This window comes from Sphaeramia orbicularis, chromosome 4 (assembly GCF_902148855.1).
Source record: "Sphaeramia orbicularis chromosome 4, fSphaOr1.1, whole genome shotgun sequence".
Lineage (NCBI taxonomy): Eukaryota > Metazoa > Chordata > Actinopteri > Kurtiformes > Apogonidae > Sphaeramia > Sphaeramia orbicularis.
Window position 1 is genome coordinate 54,999,003 of NC_043960.1, and position 25,146 is coordinate 55,024,148.

The 25,146-nt window shown below is 39.0% G+C and overlaps 1 long non-coding RNA gene across 1 annotated transcript; it reads right to left on the bottom strand.

The window, feature by feature from the left end:
• Positions 1-5,140: 5,140 nt before the first annotated feature.
• On the bottom strand, positions 5,141-23,917 carry LOC115418072 (uncharacterized). The gene is made up of 5 exons (XR_003935246.1): positions 23,906-23,917; positions 21,133-21,142; positions 20,843-20,847; positions 9,173-9,176; positions 5,141-5,296 (listed from the first exon to the last, which is right to left on the bottom strand). It is a non-coding gene; the product is annotated as an uncharacterized LOC115418072 (long non-coding RNA).
• Between the last annotated feature and the right edge of the window lie 1,229 nt (positions 23,918-25,146).

The following is a 25,146-nucleotide window of genomic DNA, read 5'->3' on the forward strand; positions in this document are numbered from 1 at the left end:
AAATGGAAAATGGAAAAACTGGAGTCAGACTTCTGCATGTTGGGCCAAGGCTCCGTATGTCTTTGATTACGATGTCCACCATGGAGAAGTTAGTGCAGTGTTTTTCAAACTTGGGGTCAGGACCCCATGTGGGGTCACCTGGAATTCAAATGGGGTCACCTGAAATTTCTAGTAATTGATAAAAAAAAAAAAACAACAACAACAACTTACCAATAAAAAATATATGATGAATTGAAAGAGACAATCACAAACATAAAAGACATGACAAACTCTGAAGCTGAAGCACTGTGGTTCTGTTTATCTGTCAGATGTTCATTGTGGTCAGTTTCAGATGCTGCAGCTCTTTCATAATTCATAGTTTGAGTTCTTGTTTGTTCAGTATTAATTGTCAGCCTTGTAAATCACAGCTGGACTGACTGTACATATCCTGACCAAGGAAAATAAAATCCTCCCTTTGTGCAGTAATCTACACCTGGATTTACTGCCTCTGTCCATAATGATATACATTATATAGACTAAATGTTGAATAAAATTAACTTTTATTTGTAACATAGTATAGCAAACTACTACATGATCAAAAACAAATTCATTTTAGCAAAAAAAAAAAAAAAAAAAAAGTCTCCATTTTGAATGTCTGGGGTCACCAGAAATTTGTGATGTTAAAATGGGGTCACAAGCCAAAACAGGTTGGGAACCACTGAGTTAGTGGAATGGGTGAGGATGGCTCTATTTGATCCTTCGTGTCCCTACAGAGATCAGGGATGACAGCTGTACATTTCCTGGACCACTACAGAAGGAAGACGAGAGTGAGTGATGTGAATAAACTCAGCAGGCCAAGTAATGGAGAACCCCCTGACAGAGCAGAAATCCCCAAAGTCAGTGGAAGAGCAGCATCTGTGCACATTTGGAAAGTACCTGCGTGTGACAGCTGGCCGTCATAAAAGAAGATGATGCTGTTCCAACTGGTGAGCAAGTTTAGCCAGAGCTGGATGGAGCGAGAGAGAGCAGATGTGAAATGAAAGCATGACCCTGTGGATTTGAGGTGACCCCAAAGTAAGAGCATTACTGTTTGGTGCATGAGGTGGCAACATTAAAAAAAAAAAAAAAGTTTGGAGGAGAAGAGGTGTGCTTTTGAACTTCTGGACAGTGTTGAGGACAATGCATTCAAGCAATGCAGTCAAGAGAGGTTGAAGGGCCTACAACAGGAGTCACCACCCCTGGTCCTCCAGATCTACTATCCTGCATGTTTTAGATGTTTCTCTCTTCTAGTCCACCTGACGGTCGTTATCAGCCTACTGCAGAGCTTGATGATAGGCTGATCATTTGAATCAGGTGTGTTGGAAGAGGGATACATCTAAAGGATAGTAGCTTTCAAGGACCAGGGTGGATGACCGATGGCCTAAAGTTTTCTCTTCTGATAAAGAAACACCAAGCTCAGAGAATACTGATTTCATAGTGATTAGATCTTGAACCAGAAGACAACAAGTGGTTTAAAAGCCGTGTGATGGCAAATTAGCAAGGTAGGGCCGGTATGGTGTAAATCAGTGGTCCCCAACCTTTTTTGTGCTAAGGACCAGTTTCATGCATGAAAATTTTCTGTGGACTGGGTAGAGGTGTGGGGGTTCCAATAACAAAAACCTTTGTCAGTTCAGAGCATGTGATCTGAAACACTTACACTGTATATCAGACAATTACAATGATTCTACAGTAGAATATCAACTCACCCTAATGCAGAATCAGTGGAACCCTGGACTGGTTTCCCTGCAACCAGACAGTCCCATCTGGGGCTGATGGAGACACACTCCAGTTGTGTTCCGTATAAAAAACCCAGACACACAAAGATATGAGGTTGGAAACAGAAGAAGGTCTTTCAGGGCTTTTGTGGTGATATCTGCATATTCTGCTTTGACTGTAATCCAGAATGCACAGAGGTTTGAAGTTTTCTCAAACATGGATGGATGTGTCGGAACAGTTTGGAGGTGCTTGTGTGTCACCTGTTGCGATGAACCTGTAACTTCATCAGGACTCCTGATATTTCCTTCTAAATGCAGCTTTCTGTTTGCAGGCAGTCTGTGACCCTTCTGCAGCCTCATCGTTTCTTCCCGAAAAACTTCTCCAGTGAATTTTGTTTTTGGCTCATTTCTTTAGCTTGTGTTACTACTGATTCATGAAATGGCATCAGATGGTTGTGAGGCCAGGGCGGAAACGGTCGCTTTTCAAAATAAAATCTCCGCAAGACTAATGGAAAAAAATGCTTTAATATTAACCACAATTTTTTTTTTCTTTGCGGCCCGATACCAATGATCCACAGACCGGTACTGGTCCAGGGACCAGGGGTTGGGGCTGGGGACCCCTGTTGGAAATGGTGGAAATGGTAGAAAGGAGGAGGTCCTTGACTGACCTGTTGGAGGCGAGCTGCGAGCTCCTAACCCTACTCTACAATTGTTTTTTTTTTTCCCCTCTGTGTTAAGAGCTTGGCCACAGGATGTTTGGGATTCTCAGGTTCACCCAACATGGTGCCCTCACATGGCTGGAATTAGTCAGGTAGGCTTTAAAAGGAGCTGGAGCTGAACGGTCCAGAGAACAACGTCCCCTTGGTTGACATCCCACTTAGTTTTTCAGCAGGCCACATTTCACCCCTTTTGCCCCCCCCATCCTGACCACTGACTCCCAATTTCACACTACAGGTTTTAAGGCACATCTTTTCATTTCTTCTATCTTTTTGATAGACTGAGAATTTCATTCTGTCTTCTTTTAGAACCCCTTATAAATGGCCCTACTTTTGTTTCACCCACTTTTTTCTTGGTTTGTGTGCAGTTTTGTTTGTTAGTTTCCCAAATTGCGACCTCGGTCTATATTTTGTTGGAATTTGTTTTGGGGGAAACATAACATTGTCCTGAAGTTCAGATAAAATTAGTACATGAAAAGTCTAATGATAGGAGAGGTAAGGTTAGGTAGCATTCATCGGCTTGCATTTAAAAAAATTTAAATCTTTGTGTACCTTATTCAACACTTCCGAATGGTGTTTTCCCCATAAAGATAATTGTACTTGGCTGCAAGTAGGGCAAAAAAAGGGACACCTTGGCAAAAAGATACATTTGAGGCTGAACATTGCAAATTGGAGGCATGGAATGGTTTAGATCTACAATTTCTTTTTTTTAGCAACATTAAGTTTTAAAATTACAGTACAATAAGAATTAAAAGTACAGTATGTCATTTCTTATTAAGAATAATAGAAAAAGACATCATTTGCAGTATGTTGCAGATCCACCACTTTCATAATGATAGCTCATAACAAACTCTGCCATTCAGAGCATTTTACCAAGAGGTTTAATATCTTTCAGGTTTATTCTCATCACACTCAGTGAAGTATAGTCACTTTGAATTTTATAATTTTAGTGAAAGACTGAAAATAAAAGCACCTCAAGAAGTGGGATATGAGCCCACTGACAGACGACTGAAGGACCTGGAATGTTACACTGAAAAAAAACAACATATTTATCTGACATGAACATAGTTTGAAGTATTTGATATAATATATATACATGTTAAGATGGGAACAAGATATAAAACATAGCTCTAGTCAAATTTAGATATTTAGATAAATATGGAGATGTGGTGTAGCATCACAAAATCTGTCAAGAGTGCAATTAATGTACGGTTACACACGACTGATGAAAACTGCCCTGTCCTGTGACAAACATCTAGTTTAGTCAATCTTTCACATCCTTTAATAGACCTTTAATCACCTGGACCAGTGATCACTCATAGAAACATGTGAATCCAGTCAAATGTTCAAACACATCTATGGCCCTCAGACTCTTCTGGAATACAAGCTATAGCTACAAAAAAAAAGCCATTTTGTGGTCGCTGTGCAGGAAGAAGCATGATTTGCATATGTATGATTTAATATGTATGTGTCTGTGCATGTGGGTGTATAATTATATGTGTTGGGGGGGGGGGGGGGGGGGGGGGGCTTTGACCTTGTACAGTGACCTTATATAGAAACAGAGCAGCATATTAAACATCTCCTTGCACAGATACAGCCAGATTGGTTCAAGGCTGCCAAAGTGGCTGCCACATGGGATTTCTAAGTGCTGTTTTTTTTTTTATGGATCTACAGTATCTGCTGCCAATTTGTACTTTCACGCAGAGTTGATTGGATTGGTTTTAAAGAAGATTTCCTCAGAAGTCTGGGTCAGAACTCAGACATGACAGGCTGTAAAAGAGCAAAGTACAAAGACCAAAGAGTGACACCGCTTTCATTTACAGATTTTACTGGATGTGGACTTTAGTACTGACTGACTTTATTACTCGTACATTTCCAATGATACATGTTTTATCTGTACAGTGACTTTGTCTTTCCCAAACACCGCTGCTCTGGAAGCTGTTATATAAATTACACATTCCTGCATAATCTGTTATCATCCATCTATCCATCCTTTGCCAAAGTCGTGGTTAGTTGTGTTACACTGAGATTAGTTTAACAAACAAATCCATAATCATCAAGGAGGTTGTGTGGGAGCTGATAATAACTTTCCATGACACACAAACAAAGGCAGAACAGCTGAGGTCGAGTTAAGGTTACACGGTGTTGGAGGTGGACAAACAAACACACACTGTAACAAGTTTCTGTAGTTTTCACAGCATTATTACTGTATAATGACCCAAATGCTTACTGTAGAACCTGTATACAGTATGTTGCTGTAGATCTGCAAAGCATCATGGGCAAAATTAATTGGCGGGTGAATTCTACAGTAAAATATATTTTACTGTAAATCAAAATACAGTAATTTTGAGTGGGATTTTTTTTTAGCTGCCCTCTTCGGGTCATACTACGTGTTCAACATTGAATATCCAGAGGAGGCAGCCACATCACTGGAATTTCTCCAGAGGTAAGCACAGATTTGTTCTTAATGTTCTTCACTAGGGATGGGAGCAAGTATTTGTTATGTGACCACCTACTCTACAAGTAAAATACTACTCAAAATGTGTCCAATTTTCACAGATTTTCACCGTTCAAACTTTAAAATGTTCAGCTTCTTCAGGACATTAGTGCTTGTATGTATATTTTTAAATTTTTCTTAAATATTCAGCTTTTCATGCCAAAATTTTTAATGGTTTATGGAGAAATCAGCACTTCTTCTAGTACTTGATGGCAGCGCCTGCAGCCAATCAAACTTGAAGCACTTTTTGCACTTACTAAGGGTTTTTCCTCAAGTCTAAATTCTTGCTTATGTTGTACGTCGCTTTGGACAAAAGTGTCTGCGAAATGAAATTGTAAAATTGTAGAAATCTTCAACAAGCCACACTTTCACCTTTAACTGTATTTTCAAGCTTTCTTTTCAGCTCAAAGCGAATTTTAACCCCCAAAAAACAAAGCCCACCTAAATAAATCAATATTGGTTCAAGAGTACGCTAAATAAAGGATATTCCCATTTTTTACATCGCCATCAGACAGCCCATTCCTTTGCCATAACATGTTCTCAACTGTATTACTTCAAAAAATCCAAACTATCACCTCAAACAGCAGTTCTTTATTTTTACTCACCATGCAAAAGATAGAAAAGCAAGAACGGTTTTTATTGGTTCCATGAGAAATGTAAGTCCAAAATTTATGCGCATATCACATACAAAAAGTTTAGTGCTTGTTTTTGTTTTGGAGTATTCAATAAAATACCCCGAATTCCCATTTCACAGTAGTCTACTATTTGCTGTGATACAAAATACATCACCATATTACAGTACTGTAATAGCAATTACAGTACTGTGAATGGTACTGTAATGACAATTACAGTATTTTACAGGTACTGTAATTTAATATACAAAAAGTATATTGTAGAATGTAATACAGCAACTTACTTGCTAATTGCTGCCAGCAAGTTACTGTACATTTCACAGTGTCCTTGTTACAGTGCAGCATCATACTGCAGAGCGGGGGGGAGTCATGGTAGCACTTAGTAGCATTTTTTGATACTTTTCACGTTTGTATAGAAGCCCTCATTGTTAACATTAAGCAACATTGGATGATTGTCATGTACCAAGTGAAAACTCTAATTAAAATAGGGCTAATGACCCTGTAGCTTAGCGGCACTTCCTATCCCTTATAATGGGGACATTTTTCAAAGTCACACCAAATCCAGAATCAGAGCTGGATCCAAATAATTTCACTAACTTTTGTTGACATCATCATAAAGAAGCTGTATACCAAGTTTGAAGTCAATCGGAATTGTAGTTTCGGAGAAGAAGATGGTTGAAAGTTTTGTAACGGACGACAGACAACGACGACAACGCTGGAGGCTGTATGATGACAGCAGCTTACAGCTTATCGGCCGGTAAACTAAAAACTTGAATTCATTCATTATCTGAACCCGCTTTATCCTCACTAGGGTCATGGGGGTCGCTTGGAGCCTATCCCAGCTACTTACGGGTGAAGGCGGGGTACACCCTGGACATGTCGCCAGTTCATCACAGGACTGAACATATAGAGACAAACAATCACTCTCACATTCACACCTATGGGCAATTTAGATTAACCAGTTAACCTATCAGTGCATGTGTTTGGATGATGGGAGGAAGCCGGAGTACCCGGAGAGAACCCACGCAGACACGGGGAGAACATGCAAACTCCACACAGAAAGGTCCCACCCCCATGGACCGGTGTTGGAATCGAACCCAGGACCTTCTTGCTGTGAGGCACGAGTGCTAACCACTGCACCACCGTGTCGGCCAAAACTTGAATTATATTTAAAAAAAAAAAAAAAGAAAAGAAAAGAAAAAGAAAACATGGCAACTCCAAACTTTCCTCTGCATTTTAGAGTGAAAAAAGTGAAATTACATTATGAAAATGTCTACATCTACAAATGATCCTTAACTCAGTGGTTCCAACCTTTTTTGTCTCATGACCCCATTTTAACCTCACAAATTTCTGGAAACCCCAGTTATTCCAAACAGACATTTTTCTCTTAGATGCCTTAGCAGGTTGAAGTGTAACGCATGTGGTCACATGATCAGGTCAATCCAGATATGCCCTCTCAGATATTATATCCTGCATTTTATTTGAACTGGATTTTTATTAGGAAAAGTGTGAGGTGTTTTAATTAGAATGACATACATATTTTAAAAAAGTTTTTATGAGTAATTTTTAAAACTATTTTTATCAACTCCTAGAAATTTCAGGTGACCCCATTTGAATTCCAGGCGACCCCACATGGGGTCACAACCCCAAGGTTGAAAAACACTGCTTTAAAACAACACGAATAACAAACTAAAATGTCTTGTGAAAAATAAGTGGAGTTTTAACAATATTACAACAGCTTTACAACTTAGATCACAGTGGATCTACAAATACATCAAACATTTAACAACAGATAGAATATTGTTCAAATTGCACTGACTTCTCTTAAAACAGTTCAGGTTCATATTTTTTGCAGGTTATTCACATTTTTGATGAAATGATAGTTTGTTTTAGTGTAAATACAGTAAAATTACATGAAAATTTTTTGCATTTACAAAGACAAATATTTGTAGTTGTCATTATTTATGGGTTTTTATGACAGTATTTTACTGGTCTAACTCATTTCAGATTGAATTAGTCTGAATGTGGAACCTGAACTAAAATGATTATTAATATCTTAGTATATTTTTTGAATTTCAGAAATTCATCCTGTGGGCTGGACTGGACCCTTTGGTGGGCAGGATGTGGCCCCCAGGCCGCACGTTTGACATCCCTGCAGTAGAGAGAGGATAACCTTAGACAACACCGCCGTGGGGTTTCGATCTGGTCTTCTAATGGATTTAATCGTGTTACTCTGTTGTTTCCTCAGACGTCATTAACTCCATAGATCATATTTATTGCTCTAAGTGGAAAGATGTCAGTGGTGCTTTTAAAAGTCACTTCACACCACAGATTTGGTGATGAGATGAAAACGCTTCAGGATGTTGCACTAATGTGAACTGACCAGTCTCAGCTCCACTCCTGTTGGCTGGTGGTGTCGCATACAGATGGTTTTAGAACAGAGTTTGATAGATTTTTTTATGAGTTCAAGTAGATTCAAGTTCAGATGAAAATGAAAGCGCTAACCACTGCAACACTGAGCAGACCCTGTACAGAATCTGGTCAATAAAAAATAATAATTACTTGATTAACTTGATTTAATTAGAATAAAACTGAGTTGTGATCCATTAATTAGGTGAAAACATGGGTTCCAAAATGACACCTGTCATAAAACCACTGCCCTAAAAATAGAGGCTGCAGGAAAAGCTTTAGTCTGCTGCTGGTTCATCACCACTACTACTACTACTACTACCATTACTACTACTGCTACTATTACTAATAATAATAATACAACTACTACTACTACTACTACTACTGCTACCATTACTACTACAACCACTACTACTACTACCACCATTACTACTACTACTACTACTACTACTAATAATAATAATAATAATAATACAACTACTACTACTACTACTGCTACCATTACCACTACTACTACTACTATTACTACTACCACTACCATTACTACTACAACCACTACTACTACTACTAGTACTACCACTATTACTACAACAACCACCACCACTACTACTACTACTATCATTACTTCAACCACTACTATTACTACTACTACTACTACCACTACAACCACTACTACTACTACTACTATTACTACAACCACTACTACTATAACCACTACTATTACTACTACAACCACTACTACAACCACTATTATTATAATTACTACAACCACTATTACTACTACTACCACTACTATTACTACTACCACTACCACTACTACTACCACAACCACCACCACTACTACTACTACTACTACTACTACTACTACTACTACTACTACTACCACCACCACCACTACTACTACAACTACTACTAATACTAATACTACTACTAATGATAATAATAATATATTTTAATTTGAAAGTGCCTTTTATGAAACCATAGGACCCTGTAAACCAGGGGTCTCAAACTCCACTGACCTGGGGTCTGCTGTAGGTCCAGTCTGGGTCAGGCTGGGCCACATTAAGTATTCCACTAAAAAAAAAAGGGTTTCTTTTCTTTACTCGCAGCTAGAAACATGCACTGTTTGATGAACTCTCTTTCTTTGAACGTCTTTCCGCTCCTACCAATCATCTCACTCACCACGTAGCTGCTTCGACTGCTGCTTCATTCTCTTTGTTTGCTTTCTTGAATAAATCTTGTTGCCTCAATAGACATTTTTTCAGATTGGTGACCCGGTTCTTTCTCTCATCTCCCTGGTATTTTATAAACTCCTCAGCATGGCTAGCTGAGTAATGACAGACATTGTATTCCCTATACACCGCAACTTCCTCTGTGCATATGAGACACGTAGGGGTGCCCCTGTGCTCCACAAAAAAATATTCCATCTCCCACTTTTACTGAAATTGCCTGTGCTCGTTGCCAACCTTTCTCTTCATGGCACATTTTGAGACATGATTGGAACTGGGTGATGGCATGTGTTTTCTGTGTAATGTCCATGACACAAAACTGGTGCACAGCAAAAACTGGAGAGTTGAATCAACTCCCACAGAGTTGATTTTAACTCTTTTTCAGAGTTTATATAGGTCCACACTTTACAGAGTTAAATTAACATTTTCATTGGAGTTAATTATTTAACACTATGCCAGAGTGTCCTTTTTAACTCAGAAACCTGAGTTAACACTGACTAATTTAACTACCAACACTCACAAGAGTTCATAAACGGTAAATGGGCTGAACTTATATAGTGCATTTTCTACACCTTCATGGTGCCCAAAGCGCTTTACAGTTCCTCACATTCACCCATTCACACACACAGTGACATCAGTGTCAAGGACACTTGGATAATCAGAGCCAGGATTCGAACCGCCGACCCTTTGGTCATTGGACGACCCGCTCTACCAACTGAGCCACAGCCGCCCTTCATAATCTCACTGACCTGGATTAAATTAACCCATATGGACTTATTATTGACACTGTCAGAGTTTCTCCTTTAACTCAGAGTAAAATTAACACCATGAAAGTAACAAAAATAACACTCATTTTACTTACTTTTTACTCTGAAAGTAGTGTTAATTTTAATCATAAAGTGAATCCATTAAAAATGACTTAAAATTCAGTGTGAACAGGATGATTCAAAGAAAGCTGATGAATGTTTTTTAGAAAATTAATTTTTCCTCTTTTTTCTCTCTGACAGTGACAGTCTGATAGAAATTGCGCAAGTTCACCTGGTTTGAAACGCAAGGGCCAGGCAAATTAACTATGGAGAGACGCAAAACAACACTTCTGAGTTAATTTCCATGGGCTTGACTAACTCTTTTCATTAACCCCAACTCTGAATGACATTTAAATCACAGTGAGTTAAAACTACACTTTGAGAGTGAAAAATGACTCTCAAATGCTTAACCCTGAAATTTCAACTCTCCAGTTTTTGTTGTGTGGACTCAAATGCATGACTCACCAAAAATAGAGATTGAACAAAAGTATTTTAATATTCCAAAACTGATGAAACAAAAGGTACTCCCAAGGAGGATATAAAATACAACTTAAAAGAATCACTGATTAAAAAAAAAAAAAAAACCCTTAGAGAAAACTGAACCAAAACTGACAAACATGAAAAACCTGGCTGGGACGCTTGTACTGATGTTATGAGATGCGCCGAGGCTTTGGAGCATGTGTTGAGTAATGGAGGGGGTGGTTCTGTGAAGCGCGTATCGAGGCTTGGTTCACTTAGGGGAGCCAAAAATGGTGACATCCGAAGCCTCGCTGCCCGGCTGTACCATGTGACTGCTTCGGGAAGTGGTTCAGATTTTGCCGCGAGGTTTGACAGCAATATAAACCCCTCAGGCTCCGTTCAAAATGTGGGTTTTTGATGAGGAGTTGCAGTCAGTTCAGCGTTTGGATCAAGGTTACTGGATGGGAGGTGTACACTGTACTATCCTTTTCTCCTCCTTTACTCTCTCTCTCTCTCTTTAACCCCATCTGGTCAAGGCAGACAGCCATCCTTCAGGAGTCTGGGTCTGCTCGAGGTTTCTGCCCGTTAAAGGGAAGTTTTTCCTCGCCACTGTCATCAATCACAAGTGTTTGCTCCTGAAGGATTCTGTTGGGTCTCTGTAAACTTAATTTGATTCTGATTTGAATTGATAAAGCACTTTGTGACTCTGTCTGTGAAAAGTGCTCTATAAATAAAATTTACTTTACTTTACTTTACTTATCGTTAATGAAAACTAACGAAATGACGAAACTAGAATTGAAAAAATATTTTCGTTAACTGAAATAAATAAAAACTAAAATAAAAGAAAAAAACGATAACTAACTGAAACTGTATTATGTGTTTATAAAACTAACTAAAACGTATAAAAATTATGTGTAAAATTCCCTTAGTTTTCATCTTTGTCAATGTTGATTTAGGATAGAACGTGAAAATAGAAGTATAGAAGTTGGGAGGCCAATGGTGTAAGTATATAAAGTTTCAGTTTTGTTTTCACGTAAACGACGTTGTGTATGGATCACACCCCCACCTACATTACCCCCTCCATCCTGCTATAGTGAATTTATACATGGTACTGTACATATGTTTGTGTCTGTGCTCAGTCAGAGCTGCCCTAACCTCACCTCCAAATAAAGTGTCCAGGGTAACCTCACTTATTTCTTTGAATAGGATGGAAGATAAAATATATGAAAAACACTAAAACTAATACTAAAACTAAACTAAAACTGAGCATTCAGAAAAAACGACAACTAATAAAAACTAGCAAACCCACTCTAAAAACTAATTAAAACTAACTGAACTAGAGAAGAAAAAGTCAAAACTAAATGAACTAAACTATAATTAAAAATCCAAGATTATTATAACCTTGGCTTGCATAAAGTTTGGATACTAGAGTTTGGATAGCATATATATCGTTACACTCAGATATCATACTCAGATTACACTCAGATATCTGTTCACATTGCTCATCAGGGAGCACAGACAACTACTTTCATGCCATGTGGCTTTGCCAACCAGTACACACCCTTAGGATGAAGGTCACTGAAACACTGTCCACCATCCTGAGTTCCAGAATCCCAGCATCAGCACCACTCGTCTTCTTGGCAACATATCCAGTGTACACCTCCCATCCAGATTCAAAAACCCATTACTCATTTCTCTAGCTGTCGCCAAAAAAGTAATCCTCCAGAACTGGAAATCCAAGAATTCATGTCACATCACTCTCTGGACCAACCTCAGTGCTGAATATATTTCAATGGAAAAGAATAATGCCCTCCAGAAGAAGCACATGACAGCTTTTCAGAACAGAACACATACCCCCTTGCCCCTTCTACTACCCCCACCCCACCCCCCCCCAACACCAACTTTTCTATCTCAGCATTCAACTTCCACACCTTATTCCCACTCATCATTAACAAATATAAACACACATTAGTATCTCTGAGCACAATCACTTAGTTTGTCCATTTGACTTGTCTTATGTCTGTTCTGTCCCACTGTCATGTGTCAGTCTGTCACTCTGTTACGTCCTGTCCCTGTGCACTTTTGTTTATATGAACCCCTCCCTCAATGTATTTGTATACTAGCAAGGAATGGATGACAATATGAGTGTAAACTTGAAATTGTTACTGGTCTCTTGTTAAGCACAAGCTGCAATTAAAAAATAAAGTTTCCCCCTGAAGAGGGGTGGTGGTGGTGGGTTAAAAAAAAAAAAAAAAAAAAAAATTAGATAGTTTGGAGATTTAGGAGAGTGAGGAGAGGATAAGTAAGAGGATGGAGCCAGTGAAGAAGAGGAGGATTTGTGTGGGAACATTTTGATTTGATCACCCCTAATAAGGTAAGCTAAAGCTAACATTATTTCAGGTGCATGAGGTTTGCTTGTGAAGAACTGTATTTTTCACAGTTTTTTTTTTTTTTCCAAAGGTGAGGTGTTTATTGTGTTCCAAGGAGCTGGGGTACAATAACAACACCTCATCCATGCTAAGGCATTACCGTGCCTTGCATGAGAAAAAGGAGGGAACTGGAGCTTCACCCAGCCAAGGTAAGTCATTACAATAGTACAAACACACTATCACAATTTTTCCATGTTGACTTTTGTTTATTGTGCAAATCAAGGTAGTAGGTTTGATTTTGACATTGGTGGGGACACAAAAGTGATCCAAGGCAGCAAAGTTTTTTTTTCCATTTGCAATCATAATTTCACGTCATGTAGAGCTGATCAAACAAGCAAGCAATCATAGTCAGAAAAAAAATTCAGCAATTGACATGTTTATAATGGATATCTAAATATCTAAGGACAATACAAGAATTTAATGCATTCTCCAAAGTTATTCTCATGACTAACATATGCATTATTATTTAACCTCATCTGTGAATTTACAGCCTCTCCTCCTCTTCCTCCTCCTCTTCCTCCTCATTCCTGTCTGTTACCTGACAAAAATATGTTGATTCATGACATATGAACAGATTAGGGATACAGTGATCATAGAGTTTGATGGTACAGTTACTGCCTGAGCAAAAAAGGCTTTTAGTTTCAATTATTACATGTAATTTATTCCCCAAAAATATGGATATAATCACATCTAGAATCACATTTAGAATCTGAGGTTTTATTGTATTTTCCCCACAAATTTTCTTTGTATGTTTTTTTAACAGTTGCTCTCTTCCATAGAAATGCATTAAAATAATGAGTAAAATAACTTTAAAAAGTGTGTCTGTTTAGCATTAAATAGTGTCTTTTCTTCAGTATCTGCACTGAGCCTCTATGGTTCTACAACCCCTGGCAAAAAATTATGGAATCACCAGTCTCGGACGATGTTCATTCAGCTGTTTAAGTTTGTAGAAAAAAAGCAGATCACAGACATGACACAAAACTAAGTCATTTCAAATGGCAACTTTCTGGCTTTAAGAAACACTAAAAGAAGTCAAGTAAAAAAGATGTGGTAGTCAGTAACAGTTACTTTTTTAGACCAAGCAGAAGGAAAAAATTATGGAATCACTCAAATCTGAGGAAAAAGTTATGGAATCATCCTGTAAATTTCCATTCCCAAAACTAACACCTGCATCAGATTAGATCTGCTCGTTAGTCTGCAGTTAAACAGGAGTGATCACAGCTTGGAGAGCTGTTGCACCAAGTGGACTGACATGAACCATGGCTCCAACACAAGAGATGTCAATTGAAACAAAGGAGAGGATTATCAACTTTTTAAAGAAGGTAAATAATCACGCAATGTTGCAAAAGATGTTGGTTGTTCACAGTCAGATGTGTCTAAAATCTGGACCAAGTACGAACAATATGTGAAGGTTGTTAAAGGCAAGCATACTGGTAGACCAAGGAAGACATCAAAGGGTCAAGACAGAAAACTCAAAGTAATATGTCTTGAAAACAGAAAATGCACAGCAAAACAAATGAGGAAGAAATGGGAGGAAACTGGAGTAAACATCTATGACCGAACTGTAAGACACCGCCTAAAGGAAATGGGATGTATACACAGGAAAGCTAAACGAAAGCCATCATTAACACCTAAACAGAAAAAAACAAGGTTACAATGGGCTAAGGAAAAGCAATCGTGGACTGTGGATGACTGGATGAAAGTCATATTCAGTGATGAATCGCGAATCTGCATTGGGCAAGGTGATGATGCTGGAACTTTTGTTTGATGCCGTTCCAATGAGATTTACGAAGACAACTGCCTGAAGAAAACATGCAAATTTCCACAGTCATTGATGATCCGGGGCTGCATGTCAGGTAAAGGCACTGGGGAGATGGCTGTCATTACATCTTCAATAAATGCACAAGTTTATGTTGACATTTTGGACACTTTTCTTATCCCATCAATTGAAAGGGCGTTTGGGGATGATGAAATCATTTTTCAGGATGACAATGCATCTTGCCATAGAGCAAAAACTGAAAACATTCCTTGAAGAAAGACACATATGGTTAATGTCATGGCCTCCAAATTGTCCAGATCTCAATCCAATTGAAAATCAGTGGTGGAAGTTGAAGAAAATGGTCCATGACAACCTGCAAAGCTGATCTAGCAAAAGCAATCAGAGAAAGTTGGAGCCAGGCTGATGAAGAGTACTGTTTGTCACTCATTAAATCCATGCCTCTGAGACTGTGAGCTGTTATTAAAGCCAGAGGTGGTGCAACAAAGTACTAGTGGTGTGTTGAAGTGTTCTTTTGTTGTTGGTTTTTTTAATGATTCCATAATTTTTTCCTTCTGCTTGGTCTAAAAAAGTAACTGTTACTGAATACCACATCTTTTTTTTTCTTGATTTCTTTTAGTGTTTCTTAAAGCCAGAAAGTTGCCATTTGAAATGGCTTTAGTTTTGTGTCATGTTTGTGATCTGCTTTTTTTCTACAAAATTAAACAACTGAATGAACATCCTCCGAGACTGGTGATTCCATAATTTTTGCCAGGGGTGCTAGACCCTTGAACTAACTTACACTTTGACTCCTAAAGAAGTGTCTTATGACCAGTTTTCTTTTCTTTGACATCCTTTACGTCCTAATTACCAAGCACAGGTGCATGTGCGTGCACGCAAACAAACACATCTAGAAATGTACATGTAAATGACACCACTGATATTCAAATCCGTCTAGCTGACACAACCCAGACAGAACAAATACAAACATGTTGAAAACTTGTGTTAGCGCTCTAACTACCAGGTTCCATTTACAAGTAGATGGAGTGACAGCGGGGACGGCCAATCACATGTACATTAGCAAAACCGCAGAGCCAATCAGAGAGCGATATTTATGTTAGAGGCGGGACTTCTAGCAGAGACCTACTGTTAACCCTTTGTGTGCCAGAATCATTGACTAAACACTATGGACAGTGGTTGGATTGATAGTGAGTACACAGTAGTGGATGGAGATTGGTAGGGACGCGTCCCTATGCAATTCTACGCCCCTGGTGCAAATAAAGACTTGTAACAGACACTGAATTTATTCTCTTTTAACCAGCCACCAGAAAACAAGAGCTGGATGAAGCCCTTGTGTCCATGATAGTGAAGGATACACAGCCCTTCAGTATTGTGGATGATGCTGGATTCAGCACATTGGTGTCCAAACCGGATCCCAATTATGTTCTCCCTACAAGGCAGGTATGTACGGGTGCATGCATGAAACGAATGAGTACTTACGTTACACAATTCAACACTGTATTTTTTGCTTTAGGCTCTGAAGGCCATGGTGGAGGCCAAGTACGAGTCAGCAAAGGAGAAGGCTAAGGCAAAAGTGGAAAAGGTGGCTGCTGTAAGCCTTACTTCTGATTTGTGGACATCCATCATCATGGATGCCTACCTGGCATTTTGTGGATGAGAAAACAAGGCTCAGCTCAGTGGTGTTGGCAGTGCAAGCATTCCCCCAGTCTCACACTGCTGAAAATATAGCTCGTGTGAAAGCCTCCCTGATGGAGGAATGGGAATTACTAATAAGGTGACATGTATGGTCACTGACGGTGTTCCCAATATGGCTGCCTGTGTGAGAGAGCTGAAGATTCAGCACCATATCTGCATAGCCCATACACTGAACCTTATTGTAAAGAAGGTGCTTGACCAGCGACCTGTGTTCTCTGGCATCCAGGCCAAAGCAAGGAAGCTGGTTGGCTACTTTAGAAGCAGCACCACTGTTAAGGTATGTTTTTTGCCTTTATTACTAATGCCTCTGTTTTATCCACTCTGATGTTTTATAGTTATCTATCTATCTATCTATCTATCTATCTATCTATCTATAGATTCTTTTAACCAGTGCTTCTGTTTTATCATTTTAATGTTTAATATGTATATTATATTTATATATGTCTTACACTTAGCTTCTTTTAATCAATTCTTTTATATCTTTTAACATTTCTTTTCTATATTCTCCAGTGTTTCATCAGAGGGAGCCCTCCGTGCCGGGGGGTGGCTGTGGACTCTGGTGGTTGTGGCGCCTTCTTTCACTGGGGTCTGCTCCTTTCTGGAGGGTGGGGTCCCAGTTAGGATGCAGCGCTGTGTCGCTGGCGCCTGGTTGCCGGGGTCGGTGGCTGCCTCCTGGTGTGGATGGCTCCCTGAGACACGGTTGGCCCTTTCGTCAACGGTCGTTATGTTCCAGGTCTCATCTACGCATGCGCATTGCGTATCTGTCAGACTCGCTCATCTACGCATGTGCATTACATGCGTACCTGTCAGAATGATGCTCGCGCATTCCATGCATACCTGTCAGAATAGCGTATGTATGCGTATCCTTTTTTCTGTCACCGGTGGGCTAGCATCAGCAAAATGTTATCCTTGGAAGAATTAATGGAATCGGCACTGGCCGAGGAGAATGACGAATACAGGAAAGTTGACAAGAATGAAGATTTACATAAATCCGTGGTTGAACATTTGCCAGAGGATTCTAACTACGAGAATCTAAACCTGTTCAGGACGGAATCCGCTATGAAGCTAACCGCAACAACACGAGACATTTCCAGGATGAGCCTGGATATGTGGCTCATTGAATTTCAAATAATTAATATGATCCTTCGTCTGCTTAATCGAAAGAAAGAAACAAGGGGCTACGTTCTCCAAAACTACTACAGGTAGGTATATTCTTTGTGACTTCTTCTCACCTGTCTATTGAATTATGAGTCTGTTATTCATGACAATTTATCAGAACTTATTGTCCTGTTCGAGTTGTTATCAGCTTTAAATTTAAATTCCTAGTATTATTATCATACATATAAAATATTCACATCTTTTTCCATCTACTCCCCCTCGGCTTGACTTGCACTGATTGCTTATATGACAGGCTATATGATCGCTGGGTTCAAAATATTTAAATTGATAAAAGTTATTATATGAAAGAATATTATGAATGTCAACTTACCGCTACTGTTTTCATGAATATATTCCATCCTGTTTGTTTTTTCTGCTTCGTATTAGCTGCCATTCTGACAGGTACGCATGCAATGCGCATGCGTAGATGAGACCTGGAACATAACGACCGTTGACGAAAGGGCCAACCGTCCCTGAGACAGTGCCTCCTCTTTTACTTTTTCTTTCTGGTCCTCCCGTGCTCAGTCTTTTTAAGTATGTGTGAGCTTGTGTGTGTGTGTGTGTGTGTGTGTGTGTGTGTGTGGTGGTACTGATTTTTAAACTTATATGTAAAGCACTTTGTGCTACATCCTTAATGTATGAAAAGTGCTATATAAATAAAGATTGATTGATTTATTCCAATTTATAATAACGCTAACAGTTTGTCCGTGTTCCTACTGTAGTGATTTAATGGCCTACTCATCTTTATTACCTCCACCAAGGAGGTTATGTTTTTGCCAGGGTTTGTTTGTTTGTTTGTCTGTTTGTTTGTCTGTCCGTTAGTGTGCAACATAACTCAAAAAGTTATGGACAGATTTTGGTGAAATTTTCAGGGTTTGTTGGAAATGGGATAAGAAGAAATGATTAAATTTTGGTGGTGATCGGGGGTGGGGGGGCCCACAGGGGGGCCCATTTCCAACAAACCCTGAAAATTTCATGAAAATCTGTCCATATCTTTTTGAGTTATGTTGCACACTAACGGACAGACAAACAGACAGACAGACAAACAAACCCTGGCAAAAACATAACCTCCTTGGCGTGGGGGGGGGGGCACTGATCAGCCTTGGCGGAGGTCTGCGCTCTCCGAGTGCTTCTAGTCTTTAAAGGAGAAGCTTACACAAGTGCAGCTTCATCTGGGGATGGATAAATTGAAGCTAATGCAAGAAGTGGAGAGCAGATGGAACAGCACATATCTGATGCTGCAACATTTGATTGAGCTAAGGGAGTCAGTAGGAGCAGCATTAGCTGGGTTGCAACATGACATCCCCTTCTTGACCCCAGATGAGTTCAACATTATTGGAGGGTGCCTTTCTTTGCTGTCTCTCTTCTATGATGCTACCGTAGAGCTGTCAGCAGAGGAAAATGTGTCTGCGTGACCCTTTGCACGTTACGTCACGTCACGCTCTGTTCGTGCCGCAAACGAGTGCCATGACGGATGGCGGACATGCCGGACTGCACACTGGACGGCAAACCGGCTAATATAGAATATGATCTGAACGTTCTCATTTTTGTTCTTTTTTAACCCTGCTTTACACGTACAGTAGTCACACACAACAGTTCCATCCTTCTTCACAGACACCTATGGTTTCAGCTGGTTCCAGACAGAGCCTAGGATGGACCTGATATTACAGATTAAACAGGCTCTGTTTGTGTCCATAGCACATTAGCTCCACCAAATGCTAGCTAGGTGGCTAGACTGGGTTAACTACTATAAGCCACTCAGTTCCAGTGGCTGTCATAAGTAGCCTTCAATATTAGCTTTGTTGTAGTGGCTGCCTTTTTTTTTTTTTGCCAGCTACACTACATTATATGTCCTACTGTTATTGTCATTATGCTGTGTCATATGTTCTAGTGGTGGAACTGTACATATGACTGTGTGTAGATAGTAGAAAGGCAGACACGTCAACAACAGAGCTAATACTGTAGGATACTGATGACACACACTAACATTATTACGCAGTGTTAGTTCATTAGAGCTGCTTTTGGTTCCAGTCTGTTTGAGTTTGGATGCATGCTGGGGAAACATGTTAAAAACATACACAACTAGCCAACGTTAGCTGTATCTTACCTTTACCATTATGAGATACATTCCTCTGCCGTGAGCGCAGCACAGCAACTCGGCAATCTAACCTGAGACTAAGAACTGGGATCATCCAGAATTTAGTTTGCTTTTAGATCAGCCCCTGTGTATGGGGACACTCCATTTAGAACAGAATGGGACAGACCGTGAGCTTTAAACTCCGGTAGACTGGAGGATTTTGCTAGGTCTGTAAACACATCAGGAGGGAGAAGGTATGGATTGGTAGCTAGCCCTGCTATCGCTAGCTTCTCCAAATAGCGTTCTTTGTGCCATTCAGTACGGTGAGTCACTTCGCAGGAAAACTCCAAAACATTGTTTTCAGTGCTGGTAGCCATAATCCGTCACTCATTCGTTTGATTGTTGTGTCTTTTGCTGTCCACCATGGCACTGCTCCCCTAGTCACGTGATAACTGTGACGTCGGTGCAGAGGGTAAATACTTCGCAGTCTATGAGCATCATGTCCCTCACTACACTCCTGGACCCCCGATTTAAAGCCATAGGATTTTTCAGCCAAACAAAAGCCACAGAAGTCAAAAAGTACCGACCTCCGAGTGCTCCACAATTATAAGGTCAAAACAAAACAGAGGAAATTCCCCAGGCTTCCACCTCTCATGATGTCACTTGAAGTAATCTATTATTTTACATTTTGAGATCAGTTATTCCTATGGGAACACTTACTAACATGATTTGTGGTTTCTTTTTAGGTAGCAAACTGTGGCATCGTTTTGATACCAGTGTCATGGAGGCGCGAAAAACTCAAAATGTAACTGCAGATGCCACTGTGGAGGTCCAGCGCTACCGTTCAGAGCCAAATATAAGCCAGCTAGAAAACCCTCTGGAGTATTGGGAGAGACCAAAACTATTTGACCAAAATTTATATAATCTGGCTCTTACGTTTTTGTGCATGCCAGCGTCTTCTGTCCCATGTGAAAGGGTGTTTTCAAAGGCCGGAGAAGTTGTATCAAAAAAAAGAGATATTGTTTAAAACCAAAAACTGTTGAGACATTGTTATTTCTTAATAAAAATGAATAAAATCTACCCTGTCCTGTACATCATTGTCCTGGTTACACAAGCATATTCAGTGCCATTTTCATTTCATTTCATTTATTTATTCATTCCAATCTAAATGATTGGAAAGGAGCAGGATGATGAAAACTTACAATACCTGCCCCTTTCTTAAAACATCTGCTTACATCAGGTAGGTTGTCGTTACAGCTATCACAGTAAAGCGTTTACATGATAGTCAATGCAAATAAAACAAATCCAAAATCCATAAGTTAAATTATTTCATTTCATGCTTTTATAAAGCTTCTCTATTCTTTCCTTATACAACCTCTTAAACTGAAAAATATTTGGCCAGCTCTTCTCTTCCATTGCCAAAGAATTCCACATTCTGACACCCACAACACAAATACACATTTGCTTCACATTAGCCTGAACCCTTTGCTGTTTAAAATTAAACCTCCTTCTTACGTTCTTCATCCTGTGATACTAAAACAAATAATCTCTGCAAATTTACAGGCAAAAGTCCATTTCTCACTCTAAACACAATCAGCAATGTCCTTAATTTAGCTAACTCTTTAAATTTAAGCAATCCTGATTTAATGAACAACTCATTTGTATGTTCCCTGAAATTATATATTATCCTTATTTTTCTTTTCTGTAATAAAAACAATGGCTTTTTGTTACTCATATGTGTTGCCCCATAGTTCAATACAATAACTCAAATATGGCAGAATAAGTGAACAATATAAAATTCTCATTGCTTTATAATCCAACACATATTTTGCTTTGCTCAATACAGAAATATTTCTAGGCACCTTTTTCTTTTACATAAGCAATATGTGGCTTCCATGTTAATTTATCATCCACTATTACACCCAAAAAACAAATTTCTGAAACATTCTCAATCATAACACCATTAATAGACAATGAAACATGTTCTTCCTTTTTTCTTTGTGAACACCATAAACTCAGTTTTATTCCAATTCACAGATAGTTTGTTTATATCAAACCATCTTTTGAGTTGAACCATCTCATTCTCTATTATCTGTACTCTCTATTTTCTGTACTAACATTTTTCAATCATCTCCTGAACAAAGAAAGTTTGTATCATCTGTGAACAAAATACACACACACACACACACACACACACACACACACACACACTTTTACTGATCTCTGCCTGCTTAATCCCATGCCATTATCCAAAAGTGACAGAAAAACAATATTACACAACCTGCCATATCATATGATACTACCATTTTGGGAAAATTTACACAAACAGAATACATTCAAAAAATATTTTATTATACGCATGTGATAATTTATGTAGAGAAATTATTTGGTCATACATTTTTTGTAATTCATAGTCATCCCCAAGAGCCATAACAGACACAAAAATTCAATGCATCACACATTATGTGGTTCAGATACAGCTGCCCGTGATTATACACCTGACCAGTAGGTGGTTTCGTGTGCACAAGGGATGGGAAGATCATCCAATACGCATTGATACGCCGACACGATCCGAGTGCACCGGTAGAGAAGCTGCAAGTGAATGAAAAGTTTGGAATGATATTGTGATGCACTGGTTATTGAATATTGATAAAATTCTATCCGTTCAATAAAATATATTTTTACTCTCATTTATAAGTGTTACCATTTATTTGGGTAAAGTTTTTCCTTTTCTTCAGACCCACGTTAACGTGCACCGCAGATTTGCGGATGTGTACACTGTACACTAACAGTCTGAGCTCCATGGATGGACTGTGGCACAAGCCCCACCCATGAATACTGTAATGTGTGGATGTGAATCTGACAGACATAGAAGGAGGTGATGACATGCGGTTTCTGAACAGGCCTGGACTGGCTAATTGGGAGAACTGGGACAATTCCCTGTGGGCTGGTATAATATTTAGGCCGTGAGGGCCGGTGTTCACTTTAAATATATATTTAATATTTTAGTTATTTAATTTTTTTTTTTTTTTTGGGGGGGGGGCAGAAATTTGTGGTTTTCTTTATTTATAGGTTATGATGATATTATTTTACTGGTCTGACCCACTTTAGATTGAATTGACCTAAAATGAGTTTAACTTCATTGATGGTTATTAACTTCAGTGTAAATTTTGCATTTCACAAATTCATCCCATGGGCCACATTGGACCCTTCGGTGGGCCGGTTTTGGCCCCTGGGCCTCATGTTTGACACCTGTGATCTATGTCTTGCTCTATCTATCTATCTATCTAGATAGATAGATAGATAGATAGATAGATAGATAGATAGATAGATAGATAGATAGATAGATAGATAGATAGATAGATAGATGAGGGCTGTCAAAAAACGCAGATCTGATTAAAATTTTTAACTCCATTAACCCAGACTGACTGTGAACGTCTCCTCCAACACATGTGGGTCAGTTTGTCCCAGTAGAGTTAGCGTTAACGCACATGAACAAATGGTCAGTTGGTCCAGTAGTGACAGGCAGCAGAACCAACCTATAAAGATGGAAGATCACAAACAGGACGTTGGCCCTCTGGATGGAAATATGAGGAGAAAAAAAACCCAAGACGGAACAGTTGGTTCAAATTCACAGGGATCTACTGGGACTCAACAAACCACAGGTGCTCATGGAGAGGACATGAACCACTGGAAAAAAGACCAAAATCCAGACACTCACTTAGATAGAAAAAAATTTAAATACCTTTATTTCATGAGGGCCTGTAGATTAGTTGATAGGGGCTGGACCAAGGGCATGTGTCTTCTTCAGGGTGAACAGGTGGGGCAGCACCCTAGTGTCCTCTATTGATGAACCACCAGCGATTTTAAGATGGAACAGACGAGCTGGCAATGAGAATAAAGGAAGAAACAATGGACACATGGAAACAATGCACTGTGTTGTCCAATTACCCTGTTGTCATTTCAGTTCAGTTTAGTTTATTTTGAAGATGCAACAAAACAAGCGTAATCCTACTAGAAATAAAACAGATTGTAAGAAAACAAAACGTACACATATACATGAAAGGATATACAGGTTTTTAGCAGAGACCAGACCAGTTCATTACAAGAAGGTACAAATATTCAGCTCATCTCATTGGTGATAATTTGTCTGTAACATGGCGTTTTTGTTTTGTTTTTTTGTTTTTTTGTTTTATTTTATTTTTTAAATGATTTTACACTCGTACCTTTTTGCTTCCTTTTTTTTTTCATAGTATCACAAGAACAACTTTTTTCTGTGTTGTCTTACCCCATTGAAAAGGAAAGTTTTACATGGTTAATTTGTAGAAGCATTCTGTGGATGTGGATGGTATTAAAGAGTGTTGTGACCTCAAGGATGCATACAGTGCTCAAAAGTTAAAGTACTGCTTGTACAACGAAGCTCCACAGGGCTTTTAAAATCTGGAATCTAAAAAGTTTAGTGGGAGTTTAATCCTTTCCAATGCAGAAGTAAAAAATGGACAGAAATGCTTTTGTCTTTATTGTCATTTGGCTCAAAGCAGGTATTTGAACAGGTGTTAAATGGACTGAACTTACCTCCAACATTTTTTTTTTTTTTCTTTAAAAATGAGCCCAGTTAAAAGGAATGTGCGATGTGAGGCCTCGTACTTCACATATTCAGTCCTGGATAAAGTGGTTTTTACTTCAGTTTCTTTGATTCTAGTGACTGTAAGGCTTTGTGTCTCTACAGTTGGGCGTTGGTTGTGTTTAGTATTTAACTATATTACTGAGGACATTTTGGTTCATCCTCACAATGTTTTTAACTTTAAGACTCGGGGCCTGATTTACTGAAGGTTTGCGTGTGTATAAATATGAACAAACTTGACTGCGTACGCAATACGTTGAAGCTTTTCCACAAACAGGACACACAGCAAAAATCTAAATATCAAGTGTATTTTTCTCATTTGTAGTCCGAATATTTCATCACACTTAAAAAATCAGACAGAATCACCTACAGAGGAACTTTTCAGTGAGATATAAGAACTGATTTTGAGACAATAGATCTGGAAAATCTGATTTCAAGAAATCTTACCAAGATAATTTTCACTTGTTCCATTGGCAATTTTTTTTTGCTTGTTAAAGGTTAGTGGGTTTTTTTATTCTGTAATGAGCCATGTCATTTGTGATTCTGTTGTATTTTTGTAGTTTTCTGTTCTCTTCCGTGTATGGGTGATTTCTGTCTTTCCCTCCAAACAGATAGCGGTTAATGGAGGATGAGCTGCAGGTGTGATGTTGATCTGCTGGCTGCTTCTGATTGGTGCCTCATTGATGAGCTGGGAAATTTAAAAGCCACATCTTCCTTCCTCCCAGGAGACTCCTCTCGTCCCATCCCCCTCTGTTCAGACCAGCCTTTTGTAATTTTTGTTGGAACTTTGTAAAGTCACATACAAAAGGAGGGAATCAGTTTCTTTCACTTTTCTCCTGTTTTTCTGTTAGAGTTTAGGTAAGATTGATGTATTTTGGTTTCCTTCGTTTGTGTTTGTAGATCAG